The sequence below is a fragment of the Sciurus carolinensis genome, chromosome 2 (genome assembly GCF_902686445.1).
Source record: "Sciurus carolinensis chromosome 2, mSciCar1.2, whole genome shotgun sequence".
In the NCBI taxonomy this organism is placed as follows: domain Eukaryota; kingdom Metazoa; phylum Chordata; class Mammalia; order Rodentia; family Sciuridae; genus Sciurus; species Sciurus carolinensis.
Window position 1 is genome coordinate 30,921,613 of NC_062214.1, and position 13,294 is coordinate 30,934,906.

A 13,294-nucleotide genomic window follows, 5' to 3' on the forward strand; every position below is an offset into this window, starting at 1 on the left:
CCTTGCCTTAGGAACTCAAACTTCCAGGGAAACTCAAACTAGAATATTGGAGCAATCAAATAATTTGCTCAGTGCCCCAGGGTTGGTAAGTGATAGAGGCAGGGTTTGAACCCAGGCCCACTGCAACGTGTAAGCTCTGAAAAGGCTCCCAGTTGTTCTCATAGCTAATTTATTGCTTATTGTTCCTAAGGGAGACAAAATTGACTCAAAGAATACCTCTTCTTTCTGTCTTTCTTTCTCTCTCTCTCTCTCTCTCTCTCTCTCTCTCTTTCTTTCTTTCTCTCTTTCTTTCTTTCTTTTGTGCCAGGGATTGAACCCAGGGTGCTTAACACTGAGCCACATCCCCAGCTCTTTTTATGTTTTAATTTGAGACAGGGTCTTGCTGAATTGCTTAGGGCCTCACTAACTTGCTGAGGCTGGCTTTGAACTCATGATCCTCCTGCCTTAGCCTCCCCAGCCGCTGGGATTATAGGCATGTACCACCAAGCCCAGAAGATGCCTCTTTCCAAGTAGGGAATTTGAAAGAAGAGAGGATCCCATCCCAAAGAGTGAGTAGAAACTGCAATCTGCCATCTGAGATCCTCACCTGACTGGGGTGGGGAGTCTGTGAATCTCAGGTTGCTGCAACCCATTGGCACTCCCTGAACATCCCTGGATACCACCTAAAGACCCATGAGTCTGATGGGAGTAGAAGAATTTAACTCTACTAGAATGTAGCTTTTCCAATATATGGACTTTAGCCCATGTATTGCTTGCACTACTGCAGAAGAAAAAGAAATAGGAGCCAGGCATGGTGGCACATGTCTGTAAACCCAGTACTTGTGAGGCTGAGGCAGGAGGATCACAAGTTACTGGCCAGCCTCAGCAATTTAGCAAGACCTCAGTAACACGCAGTATCCTGTCTCAAAATAAAAATAAAGGACTGGAGATGTACTTGGTAACAAAGTGCTCCTGTGTTCAATCTCGGTATCAAAAAAAAAAAAGAAAAGAAAAGAAAAGAAAAGAAATAGGTTACTGGGCACAGTGGTGCAAGTCTGTAATCCCAGTTACTCAGGAGGCTGAGGCAGAAGGATCACAAGTTTGAGGCCAGCCTGGGCAATTTAGGGAGTCCCTGTCTTTTTTTTTTTTTTTTTTCACTGAGGCATCCAGTTTCTATTCACAAAGAAAAAGTTCCAGTCCATCTTTTAATTTTTTTGAAAAATTCCTGACATTACAGAACTAAACTGAAATGTATTAGTAGTCCACTCTTACATTTCCATGACAAACAGAAAAATTCATGAGTCCAAAAAAAAAAAACCAAAAAAACAAAAAAAAAAAGGGGGAGGGGAGAAACTTATAGAACTAAATATGGTTCTCAGCATTAACAGCTGAACAGAGAAAGGAATTGAAACGCTTGAATTAAAAAAATCACGAGTGGATGATAAAATGTGTAGAAACTGAAAATTTACAAACTATTTAAAACCTGGAATTGCTGACTATTCAGAAATTACACAGATGGATCATGGGTGGTGGTGAACAGCAGAAAGGGATTATGGATGAATCTGCATTGTTCTAGCTGCTCCCCATGCCACCTGTCTCCGAGGAAAGCCTGAGGTTAATTAGATACTGAGCCAGGCTAATGCTGGCAGCAGATCCAGTAATGGTAACCTGTCTATCAGTAGACCCTTCCACTAGGTTCGCGATTTTGATCTGCACCCCAGACATCTGACGGATCTCATTGACTTTGGCGCCTTGACGCCCGATTATGCAGCCAATCAAGTCGTTTGGAATGGTGAGTTCATGAGAAGTAGTCTGAGCAGATGCATCCAAACCTGCACTGAATCCGGTGTTGCTACGCATCGTAGGAAAATGAGACTGTTGCATTGCCAACTGTTGCAGCTTGGTCAAATCTGGCTGTGGAATGACATACCGTCCTTCACGAATTTGCGAGTCATCCTTGCGCAGGGGTCATGCTAATCTTCTCTGTATCGTTCCATGTGCTGCCCAAGCGAGCACGGCATACTGTCCTTGAATGGTATAGGCCTGACCACCTGCAAAGATGACTGGAGAACTTGACGGCTTGGGCTGGTACGGGATGGTCATTACCTTCGGGAATGGGGGCACTGGGAGAGAGTCTCCAACATGACCACGCAGATCTGTTTGACACACTCAATGATGGATTGTGGGATGCCAGCAATAGAGATGGCCAGCTCAGTTGAATTGGGGAGCATGTCCCCTGCCACCTGGACTTGAGCCCCTGTACTTTCTCGTATTTCCTTAATCTTGCAACCACCTTTTCCAATGAGAGAGCCACACTGACTAGCAGGGACCACCAGCCTCAGAGTGACCGGGGGTCTACTGGCAGCTGTACTATTGGTCATAGAGCCGCTGATGTCCTCTCCCAGTTTTTCAATGATCATAGCAAAGACTTTGAAGATGGCATTAGTGGGTCCAGCCAAAGTGATAATTCTCCCAGGACAATTCCCTTCTGAGATGTTGATACAGCACCACTCTCCTCGCGCATCTTCTTCACCGATTCTCCTTTCTTTCCGAGGATACTACCAACTTCCTTTCCATGCATAAGTGACATTTAATCCACCTTCAATCACACCTGTGTCCATGTCGAGCAGTGTTATGGGGAGCTGGACTTTGAGTGGTCAAGTCTTTGGTCACTGGTGGGGGTGAAAGCCAAAAACTGCAGGCGCGAGACGACAGAGGGGAAAAGGGGAGCGGGCGCTATGGGGAAGGGCGGGAGGCGGGGGGCGGAACTATAGGGGCGGGCGGGAAGGCGAGGGGGGCCCCGCGGGCGGGCGGAGGAGGAAGGGGGTGGTGAAGGAGGAGGAGGAGCAGGGGGGAAAGAGACCCCGGGGCGGAGGGCGGGCGGGCGCGAGAGGGCGCAGGCTGCGGCTGCTCCGGCTGCTGCCTTTGCTGGTCTGGGCGGGAATCCCTGTCTTAACAAGTAAAAAAGACTGACTGTGGGGTGCGGCTTATTTGTGGAGGGTCTCTGGGTTCAATCCCCAGTACCAAAAATGGTGAAAAAGGAGGAGGAGAGGGGTAGGGAAGGAGAATGAGGGGAAGGAGAAAGGAAGAGATGAATGAGGAGGAGAAGGAGAAGAAATAGGTGGCCTGTCTCTGTCTGGCCCACATTTTTTACTCCTCTTCTTATACTTTTTTTTTTTTTTTTTTGGAGACAGAGTCTCACTAAACTGCTTGGGGGCCTTGCTAAATTGCTGAGGCTGGCCTTGAACTCTCAATCCTCTTGCCTCAGCCTCCGGAGATGCTGGTATTACAGGTGTGCGCCCCAACGCTTGGTTCCTTTCTTATCCTTTAGGGCTGACATTGACTCATCTTAGATGTATTTCAATACAAAAGCTCATGTGGGAGACATGAGTTTACCAGTCTTTCCACCCTTCATAAAAATCCTTGCCTTTTGGAGTTTTATGTGTTTATTAGGTATTCAAACCCTTTAGTGTCTGGAGAAGAAACCCTTGGAAAACGAAGGGTCCCATTAGGTTTAGCATTCAGACTGAAAAAAAAGCAGGGTCCTGCTCAGACTACGGCAGGGCTGCCAATTCAAAAGAGGTGTACCTGGCATCTCTCTGAGTATTGGGTGCTGCTTCATTCAATCCTGGTTTTGTCCCTGACTTGCTAGTGTCGGTCTGCATACTCTCTCTCTATTGGTTACCTCATCAGGGAAGCAAAGATGAAATTACAGCGTTAGTCTTTCTGCTGGAAAGCCCGCAGAATGGTTTGTACTGCTACATTCTTGGTGGGTTGATCCGCCTACAGCTACACCATCTCAGGAAACCTAAAAAAAGGCGAAGTTTTAAGAAATTGACACATTGACCGGGTGCGTGGGTATACCCGTAAACCCAGACCTTCAGGATGTTGAGGCAGGAGGATCACAAGTTCAAAGCCAGCCTCAGCAATTTAGTGAGGCCCTAAGCAACTTACTGAGACAAAGGGCTGGGCATGTGGCTCAGTGGTAAAGCACTCCTGGGTTCAATCCCCAGTACCCACCCACCCTCCCAAAAGAAGAAATTGACACATTGTTTTGTACTTTGTCTTCCCTAAGTCCTTTCTTGTTAGTTTATCATTTGTGACCTCCAAATCTACCATCATGACTTTACATTACATATTATAGATTGTATTCTATATTATAATAGCAATTATATTACCAATACCAGGCATGCTTGTATAGCATTTTTTCCATAAAATTGATTTGGAAACATTTTATTTATTTATTTTTTTGTGGTGCTGGGGATTGAACCCGGGGCCTTGTGCTTTCGAGGTTGGCACCATTTTATTTATTTATTACGGTAGTGGGAATTGAACCCAGAGGCACTTTAGCACAGAATTATAGACCCATTCCTGTTTTATTTTATTTTATTTTTTAAAATTTTGAGTCAGGGCTTTCCTGAATTACTTAGGCTGACCTCAAACTTCTTATTCTCTTGCTTCAGCCTCCTGATAACTGGGATTACAGGCATGCACCACCATACCCAGCTGGAAACATTTTATTCAGAGTATGGTTGAAGCAATTGATTGTTTGTTAATGATTTGGTAATACCAATGCTATTCGGTAACAATAGATATAAAGTCAATGCTATATTAGCTGACCAAACCCTTCTTGATTTCTTTTAATCCAAAAGGGATTTGCACATTATTGTGAAGTTGATATGTTGTCCTCTAAAAAGATAAGCAATTCCAAGTTTCTCTTAAACTAAGTAAAAAAATCATCAAACTATTTCCTAGGGCTGGGGTTGTGGCCAGTGGTAGAGTACTTGCCTAGCACATGTTGAGGCACTGGGTTCAAGACTCAGCACCACATGAAAATAATTAAATAAAGTACTGGGTCCATCTATAACTAAAAAAAATAAAAAAAAAAAAAAACAAAAAACTATTTCCTAGAAATTTCGATTTCATCTTGACCAAAAGTTTTGGAACTAGATAGTTTTTCCTGTAGAAAAATTTTAAAGGAGTTATTGTAGGAAGAGGGGAAAACATAGGGAATGTTATTGAACAAATAATCACTGGGCGTGTCATGGTGCATATTTGTAATCCCAGCGACTTGGGAGACTGAGGCAGGAGGATCACAAGTTTGAGACCAGCCTCAGCAACTTAATGCCCTGTCTCAGACATAAAAATATTAAAAAGGGCTCTGGATGTGGCTCATTGTTAACACATTCCTGGGTTCAATCTTCAATGCCAAAATAATAATAATAATAATAATGATAATAATAATAATAATAATAATAATGTCTTAGACTGTGGTTTCGCAGAGTTGCCTAAATCAAACTATTAGAACTTGTAACTAGAAAAATGGGTATTTGAAGCTATAGACAAGTGGATCGTATTATACTCATGGAGTGCTATAAGCACAGCCCCGGAAAAGTGAAGGGAGAGAAGGACTTTAAAGCCAACTGTCTTAAAACTGCCCAGGGCAGCTCAAGAAGGTTTGAGATGTGGAGAATTCCATCCCTTATATGAATGGGCTTCAGGAAGAGCTCACTCCTTTCTCAAAAGCAGTTACTCCCAGTCAGTTGATATTTACCTGGTGTCAACAATAAAATGTGAAAGAAAATACACAGTCACTTTTAACTACACGATGTGCAGATTTGAGAGATACAGAGATTTGGTGTGCACAGGCTGTAGGACATTGCGGCTTGTCCTGAACCCAGAGGGGTCTTACAGCTTTCCTATCACATGCTGTAGATACCCTTTTGAAAGTCCACTCCACTGACTGAGCAGATAAATGAGAAGGCCTGCTATAAGCAAACCTATTGTTCAAATAGCAAAAGAACCCAAACTGGGTTGCGGGGGTAGCTCAGTGGTAGAGTGCTTGCTTAGCATGTGTGAGGCATGTGTGAGGTTCAACCCCAGCACTGCACAACAAAAAAACAAGACAAAACAAAACCCAAAATCCACCAAGCTGTTCAAGGTTAGCCTAAAATAGAACACCCCAGTAATGTGATGAGCACAGATCAAAGATCTACATCAGAGAGAGGAGGACAGAAAGTGACACCTTTGGCCAGCAACCCTGCGGAGACTTCCAGGAATATGCAGTAGCAGCTCAGAAATGCTGCTGATAACCAGTGTGTGGGCTATCCTACAGCCCCTGGGTGTTCTTGATTCTTATTTTACGTTTTGTTGTTGCTGTTTGGTTTTGGGGTTCTTTTTTTTGTTTTGTTTTTGTTTCTGTTTTTGTTTGTTTGTTTTGGGTACTGGGGACTGAACCCAGGGATAATCTACCACTGAACTACATCCCCAGTCTTTTTAATTTTTTATTTTGAGACGGGATCTTACTAAGTTGCTGAGGCTGTCCCCAGACTTGTGATCCTACTGCCTCAGTCTTCTGAGTGGCTGGGGTTATAGGTGTGGTCACATGCTCTGCTGTTCCTCGGTTCTCTACCGCTTTTTTGTGTCACTAAAAATTGACTTAAGGGTTGGGGTGGTGGCTCAGTGGTAAAGCACATTGCCTACCATGGGTGAGGCACTGGGTTTGATTCTCAGCACTGCATATGAATAAAGGTCCATCAACATCTAAAAACAATATTAAAAAAAAAAAAAACAAAACCCTGACTTATATAGAACAAGTTTCCAAAGAGAAATTGAATAGAATCTCTTTAATTGGCAAGGGAACAGGAATTGCAATTTGCAGAATGTGGACCCAGTGAGGAATGGGCATCTATGTGAGAGGAGCAGGTATGAGCCCAACATGGCTACATACACTTTATCATTGGGCTGGCTGTTCAGTTGATATTTTATTCTTTTTGTTTATATTGGTGATGTGGACAAGGTTGTATGTAGTCTTATTCTGATGTGAATTCTTAAAAAATTTGTCTTTTGTCCCTTATTTTTCTGAAATTGTTATTCAAATTAAAAAGAAAAAAAGTTAAAAAGAGCCCGGAGTGATGGTGCATACCTGTAATCCCAGCCCATCAAGAGGCTAAGGCAGGAGAATCTCAAGTTTGAGGCCAGTCTAGCAATTTAGTGAGGCTCTAAGAAACTTATTGAAATTTTAAATAAAAAATTAGAAGGGCCGGAAATGTATCTCAGTGGTAAAGCACCCCTGGGTTCAATCCCCAGTACAAAAAAAACCAATTAATTAATTAAGCAAGTAAGTAAATAAGTAATTAAAAACAATATATATAGGAAGTTAAGACACAGCCCTCACTTTTGGAAAAAATTACTTATTGTTATCAAATATGGATTTGCACTTTGATTTTAGGTATAATACCAGTACGGCTACAAATAGAACTACTTTGTTAAAAAAAATTTTTTTTTTCTATGTTTAAAATTGCCTTACTTTGGGACTGGGGATATAGCTCAGTTGGTAGAATGCTTGCCTCGCATGCACAAGGCCCTGGGTTCAATCCCCAGCACCAAAAAGAAAAAAAAAAAAAATTACCTAACTTTGCAAGGCGTGGTGGTGCATGCCTATAATCCCAGCAATTCAGGAGGCTGAGGCAGGAGGATCACAAGTTCAAAGCCAGCGTTGGTAACTTAGCAAGGCCCTAAGCAATTTAGCAAGACCCTGTCTCAAAATAAAAAATAAAAAGAACTGGGGATGTGACTTAGTGGTTAAGTGCCCCTGAGTTCAATCCCTGGTACCAAAAAGAAAAAAATATATACGCTTAATTTTGTAATTGCAAATCCGAAATCCTCTAACCTCTTCATCTCATTGAAACAATTGTTTCTTTTTATATTTTGGTTTTATATTTTTAAGATCATACATGACAGTATTTTTGTTCTGTACTGAATGTTAATCTAAGTTATTGACTTAGAGAATTTTGCTTTCATTCCTTCTTTCATCTCTGACCTTCCAAATTAGATTATTTTCCTTCTGCCTACCTGACACTTGTTAGAATTTTCTTTTTTTTTTTAATTTTTTTTTAGCTGTTGATGGACCTTTATTTTATTCATTTATTTATATGTGGTGCTGAGAATTGAACCTAGTGCCTCACACATGTTTGGCAAGTGCTCCACTACTGAGCCACAACCCCAGCCCATAGAATTTTCTTTTATGTATGTTTACTGGTGTCCAGTTGTTTCTTTTGACTTATCCATTCTTCAGTTTGCCTTTGTTCTTGAAGAATACTTTTGTAATAAATTTGATTCTGGATTTGTGGTTACTTTCAGTCTTCTGAAGTTACTAATCCATCTCTTGTAGCTTTTGATAATTCTTTCAAAGTAATCTTTTTTCTATAAATAAATTACAGATTACTCTCTGGTTTCTGAAATTTGTGCACAATATGTTTGCATATGAACTTCTTTTTATTTATCCTACATGAGATTTGTTGGGCTTTATGAATATACACATTAATGTCCTTCATTAATTCCTAAGAATTCTTAACTATTTTTTTTCAGATATTGCTTTTGATTCATTCTTTTTCCTTTTTTCTTCTAGGAATTTGATTTAATATATATTAGACCTTCTCACATTGTCTTATAGGTCTCTTATCAAATTTTTTGTACTTTATAGCTTTTTGTCTGTCCATGCTATATCTTGTATAACCCAAAATTAATTTGTTGAAGCCCTAAACCCCACTGTGATTGTATTTGGAGATAGTCTCTAAAAAGACTATTAAGATTAATCCCATGCCTGTAATTCTAGCAACTCAGGAGGCTGAGGCAGGCGTATCATAAATTCAAGGCCATTCAAGGTCAGCCTCAGCAATTTAGTGACATCCTAAAGTTCAGCAATTTAGTAAGATCCTCAACAATTTAGCAAGACCCTGTCTCAAAATAAAAAAACAAAGAAAAGACCGGAGGTGTAAAATATACCTGGATTCAATCCCCAGTACAAAAAAAAATTATATAAAGTCATCAGGGTAAGGCTGTGGTAGGATTAATATCCTCATAAGAGAGTCAGGTATAGCAGTACACACGTAATCCAAGCAATTTAGGAGACTGAGTCAGGAGGATTACAAATTCAAGGTCAATTCAGCAATTCAGTAAGACCATGTCTCAAAAATAAAATAAAATAAAAAGGACAGGTAATGTAGCTCAGGGGTAGAGTTCCCTTGGGTGTTCAATCCCTGGTACAAAAGAGAGAGAGAGAGAAAGGAAGAAGGAAAAAAGCACCAAAGAATTACAAAAGCCAGACCCAGTGGCCTAAGTTTGTAATCCCAGAAACGTGGGAGGCTGAGGCAAGAAGATTGCAAGTTTGAGGCTAGCCTCTGCAATTAGCAAGATCTTCTCTCAAGATGAAAAATCAAAAGCACTGAGCGTGGTGTGTAACTCAGGGGTAAAGCGACCCTGGGTTCAATCTCCAGTACTTCCCCCTCCAATAAAAAGAAGAGACCGAAATGTAAACTCTTTTTCTCCTTCATGTGAGGACACAGTGAGAAGGCAGTTCTCTGAAAGCTAGGAAGGGAAACCCAACCCTGCCGGTACCCTATCTCGGACTTTCTGGCCTCCAGAATCGTGAGGAAATAAACTTATGTTTTGTTTTGTTTTTTTGCAGTGCTGTGGATCAAAACCAGGACCTCCCACTTACCAGGCAAGCACTCTATTACTGAGCTATACGCCAGCCCTAAATGCACATTTTTAAGCCCACAGTCTGGTATTTGGTTCTGGCAACTCAGGAAGAATAATACACCCTCCACTCATTCAATTTTTTTTTTTAATTTGGTAATGGGGATTGAACCCTGGGGTGCTTTACCACTGAGCCACATCCCCAGACCTTTCTATTTTTATTTTTAGCTTGAGACAAAGTCTCACTAAGTTGCTGAGGGGCCTCCTAAATTGCTGAGACTGGCCTTGAACTTGTGATCCTCCTGCCTAAGCTTTCAAGTTTCTTGGGATTACAAGCATGCACTGGACCCTCCACTTGGTTTATGTGTTTTTCTTTATTTTTTAGACCCAAATGCTCTTTTGAGCTCTTTTTCATATCTGCTAAGTTAGTTTTTACAGTTCGTTTACTATTGGGGTTTTCAAGATTATCTTTTATGTCTTCAAACACAGAAAACAAAGATTATCTTATTATTTGTGCTTGATGATTCTGATATCACAAATTTCCGTGGATCTGTTTCTATTGACTGTTGGTGTTTTTGTTTTTGGTCTTTGCTCATATCGTCTTGTGACTTGTTATCTCTGATGTGTGTTAAGCATTCAATTGATCTGTGGGAATAATTTGAGGCCTGGGATGATGGTATCTTTCTACTAGTCAGCTGGAGGCAACACTAGTCCACTTTAACTTTAATTCAAGTGCAAGTTTAAAGTTTCTGTAGACTTCTCAGGTGACCAAAACCCAGCTTCAGGACCTCAGGAGTTCTGGCTTACTTCTGGTTCACTCTTAGCCTAAAGTTGTAGTCTTGGTTCCATCCCAAAGTGGTGCCCAGTCTGTCAGAATCCTCAACTTGGGCAGCCTCTGATCTTTGACACTTAAGCCCCTTTCTCTTCGAGGCCAGGAGGATTCATGCTCAGTTCTGTAGTTATTACTTCCAGATCAACAAATATTCCAGGGGGGGGGAAAAAAAAAAATCCTGAGCACCATGATTACCTTTCTAGATTCTTGCCTAATCAATGATTTAAAGATATGTTATTATTTCTTCTAACTTTTAAAATTGTTCTCCAAAAGGGAGTTAGAATTATCCGACTTTCATGACCAGAAGTAGAAGTCAAACAAAAATATTTGTGTGTGTGTGGGGGGGGCGGTATGGGGGATTGAACTCAGGAGTGTTCTACCTCTGAAGTACATCCCCAACCTCTACCTCTCCCTTTTTTTGTGGTACTGGGTATAGTACCCAGGGTCTTGTACATGCTAGGATAGTGCTCTATGACTGAGTTACATCCCCAGACCTTTTTAGTTTTTATTTTGAGACAGGGTCTGACTAAATTGCTTAGATCCTTGCTAAATTGTTGAGGCTGGTTTTGAATTTGCAATCCTCCTGCCTTAGTCTCCTGAGTTGCTGGGATTGCAGGAGTGAGCCACCAAGCCCAGCCCTTTTTATTTTTTAATTTAAGACTTCTTAAGGTGCCCAGGCAAACCTTGAACTTGTGATCCTCTTGCCTCAGTCTTCCTTGTAGCTGAGATTACTGGCATGTGCCACTGCCACCCAGTTCCCCAGCCCATAGCCCAGTTCCCCAGCCCTTTTCAAATTTTATTTTCAGCCCAGCATGGTGGCACACGTCTGAAATCTTAGTGACTAGGGAGGTTGAGGCAGGAGATTCACAAGTTTGAGGATAACCTGAACACTTCAGGCACACCGTCAATAAAAAAAATAAATAAATAAAAAATAAAAATGACTGGGGATGCAGCTCAGTGGTAAAGTACCCTGGTTTCAATCCCTCATACCTACCCCCTCCAACCACCAGTTTTTTTTCAATGTTTGAAAAAGATTCTTCCTAAGTTGCCCAGACTGGCCTTGAACTTGGGATCCGCCTTGGCTTGGCCTCCTGAGTAGGTGGGGATATACAAGTATGAACCACAGCACCCAACTTCAATAATCCTCCCACCCCGGTACTAGGGATTGAACCCAGGAGCTACCTAACACTGCACTATGCCCCCAGCCCTTTATTATTATTATTTTAAAAATGTCTATTTATTTATTTACTTATTTATTTATTGGTGGGGGGTGCCAGGGATTGAACCCAAGGGCACTTAACCACTAAACCACACCTCTAGCCCTTTTTATTTTTTGAGATATGGTCTCACTAAGTTTCGTAGGGCCTCACTAAATTGCTGAGGCTGGCTGTGAACTTGCAGTCCTCCTGTCTCAGCCTCCCTAGCTGCTGGGATTACAGGTGTGCGCTAGGCTGGCGTTGAACTTGTTTTCCTCCTTTTTTTAGCTTCTGAAGTCACTGGGACTATGTGGTATGTGCCACCATGCCCAGCTTAGTTTTTTTTTTTTTTTTTTAATGAAATATAAATTTTTTTTATCCGTGTGAGATGTTCAAAAATTTAAATATTTTAGAGGAGAATTCTCACTTGAAAACTGTCTGTAATACAAAGCTGCTCTCCCCGCCCTTTCCGGTGCAGCCATTTTCCCCGCCTCCCAACTATTTGTCAGTCTGTGATCATCCTAGCTAGTTATTGGTTCATCAGTCAGCTTGCAAGTATCCTTCTCCATTATTGGTCCTCTGTTAGCCCAGGCGGGATTCAACTACTTAAGGGTAGCTACCCCGCCCTCTTCTCCCCTGACTCACTTTCTTTCTCCTCCTCTCTTTTCCACTCTCTGTAGCACACGCCCTTTCTCTTTCCTTTCTCTTTTCCTCTCATTTTCTCTCTTGCCCTGCAGGGAGACACTCTGTTTGCTTAATAAACTCCCTTATGTGATTTCCCATGTCTGGCGTGGTTTTCGTGGGATTTCTTACACTGTCCTTATGCAACTCTCCATCTGCAGGTTCCCTAACCTGTTCCTCCCTTGCAAACTTCCTTGTGCTCTACATATTTATCCCAATTTTAACTTGTCAGTAGTGGAGGTGACAACAAATAATGCTTTTCAACTGCTTGGATGTTGCAGTCCTTCTCTCTTGTGCAGGAACATAGTGTCTGTGACAAAACCTTGCAAAATAACTGTGGACCCAGGCAGAGATGAAAATATAGGACACTAAAATAGCACACTTGATTTTTCTGTCTCTGATCCCCCAGCTTCTGAGAGTAGGCAGGACTAACTTAGGGGAGTTCACACACATACCTGTTATGCAGTGTGTACTATTACCCAAACCCACCCTCAGTGTGGTTTCCCACCCTCAGTGTGGTTTCTTGATTTTTAATCTGCTCCAAGTTCTTTGACGCTTATGAAGCGACTTTTTTTGCCGACTTTGTTGACACTGCTAGTGTTGCCATGGCTACCACTGAGCTCAAGTGATACCTGGATCAGACTATACTTAAATAGATTTCCTTCCTGCCCTGACCTGGCCAGAGACATCACAACCTTTGAGGTTTCTGGTATATCCATGCCTCATATACAACCTGACATATACAAGTTGAGGTTACTGAAGAAGCAGGAAATTTCCCTTTTGCTCACTATTGCCACATATTTGATTACACAGAGCCAAGGTTTACACATAAAAATCATGATGAGAGACACTGTGTCTTTTTAGTAGGTTGGCAAGATCAAAATGCCTGATAAACTATTAGAGAGCAGGTAGAGAAAGAGATGTTAGTGGAGAGTAAATTGATATGATCCTTTGGGAGAAGGAAAGGACCTAGGTCCTTGTCTCTGGAGAAGTCAAACTGAGCAATGTTTCAAGTAACTAGCAAATTTTATTTTATTTTTTGTTTGTTTTTGTTCCAGAGATTGAACCCAGGGTGATTTACCACTGAGCTTCATCTCCAGCCCTTTTTAATTTTTATTTTGAGACA

General features: G+C 41.6%; 2 pseudogenes; both read right to left on the minus strand.

The window, feature by feature from the left end:
- Positions 1–1,423: 1,423 nt before the first annotated feature.
- Positions 1,424–2,746, minus strand: LOC124977374 (poly(rC)-binding protein 2-like; annotated as a pseudogene).
- Positions 1,900–1,995, minus strand: LOC124978376 (uncharacterized; annotated as a pseudogene).
- Positions 2,747–13,294: the final 10,548 nt, after the last annotated feature.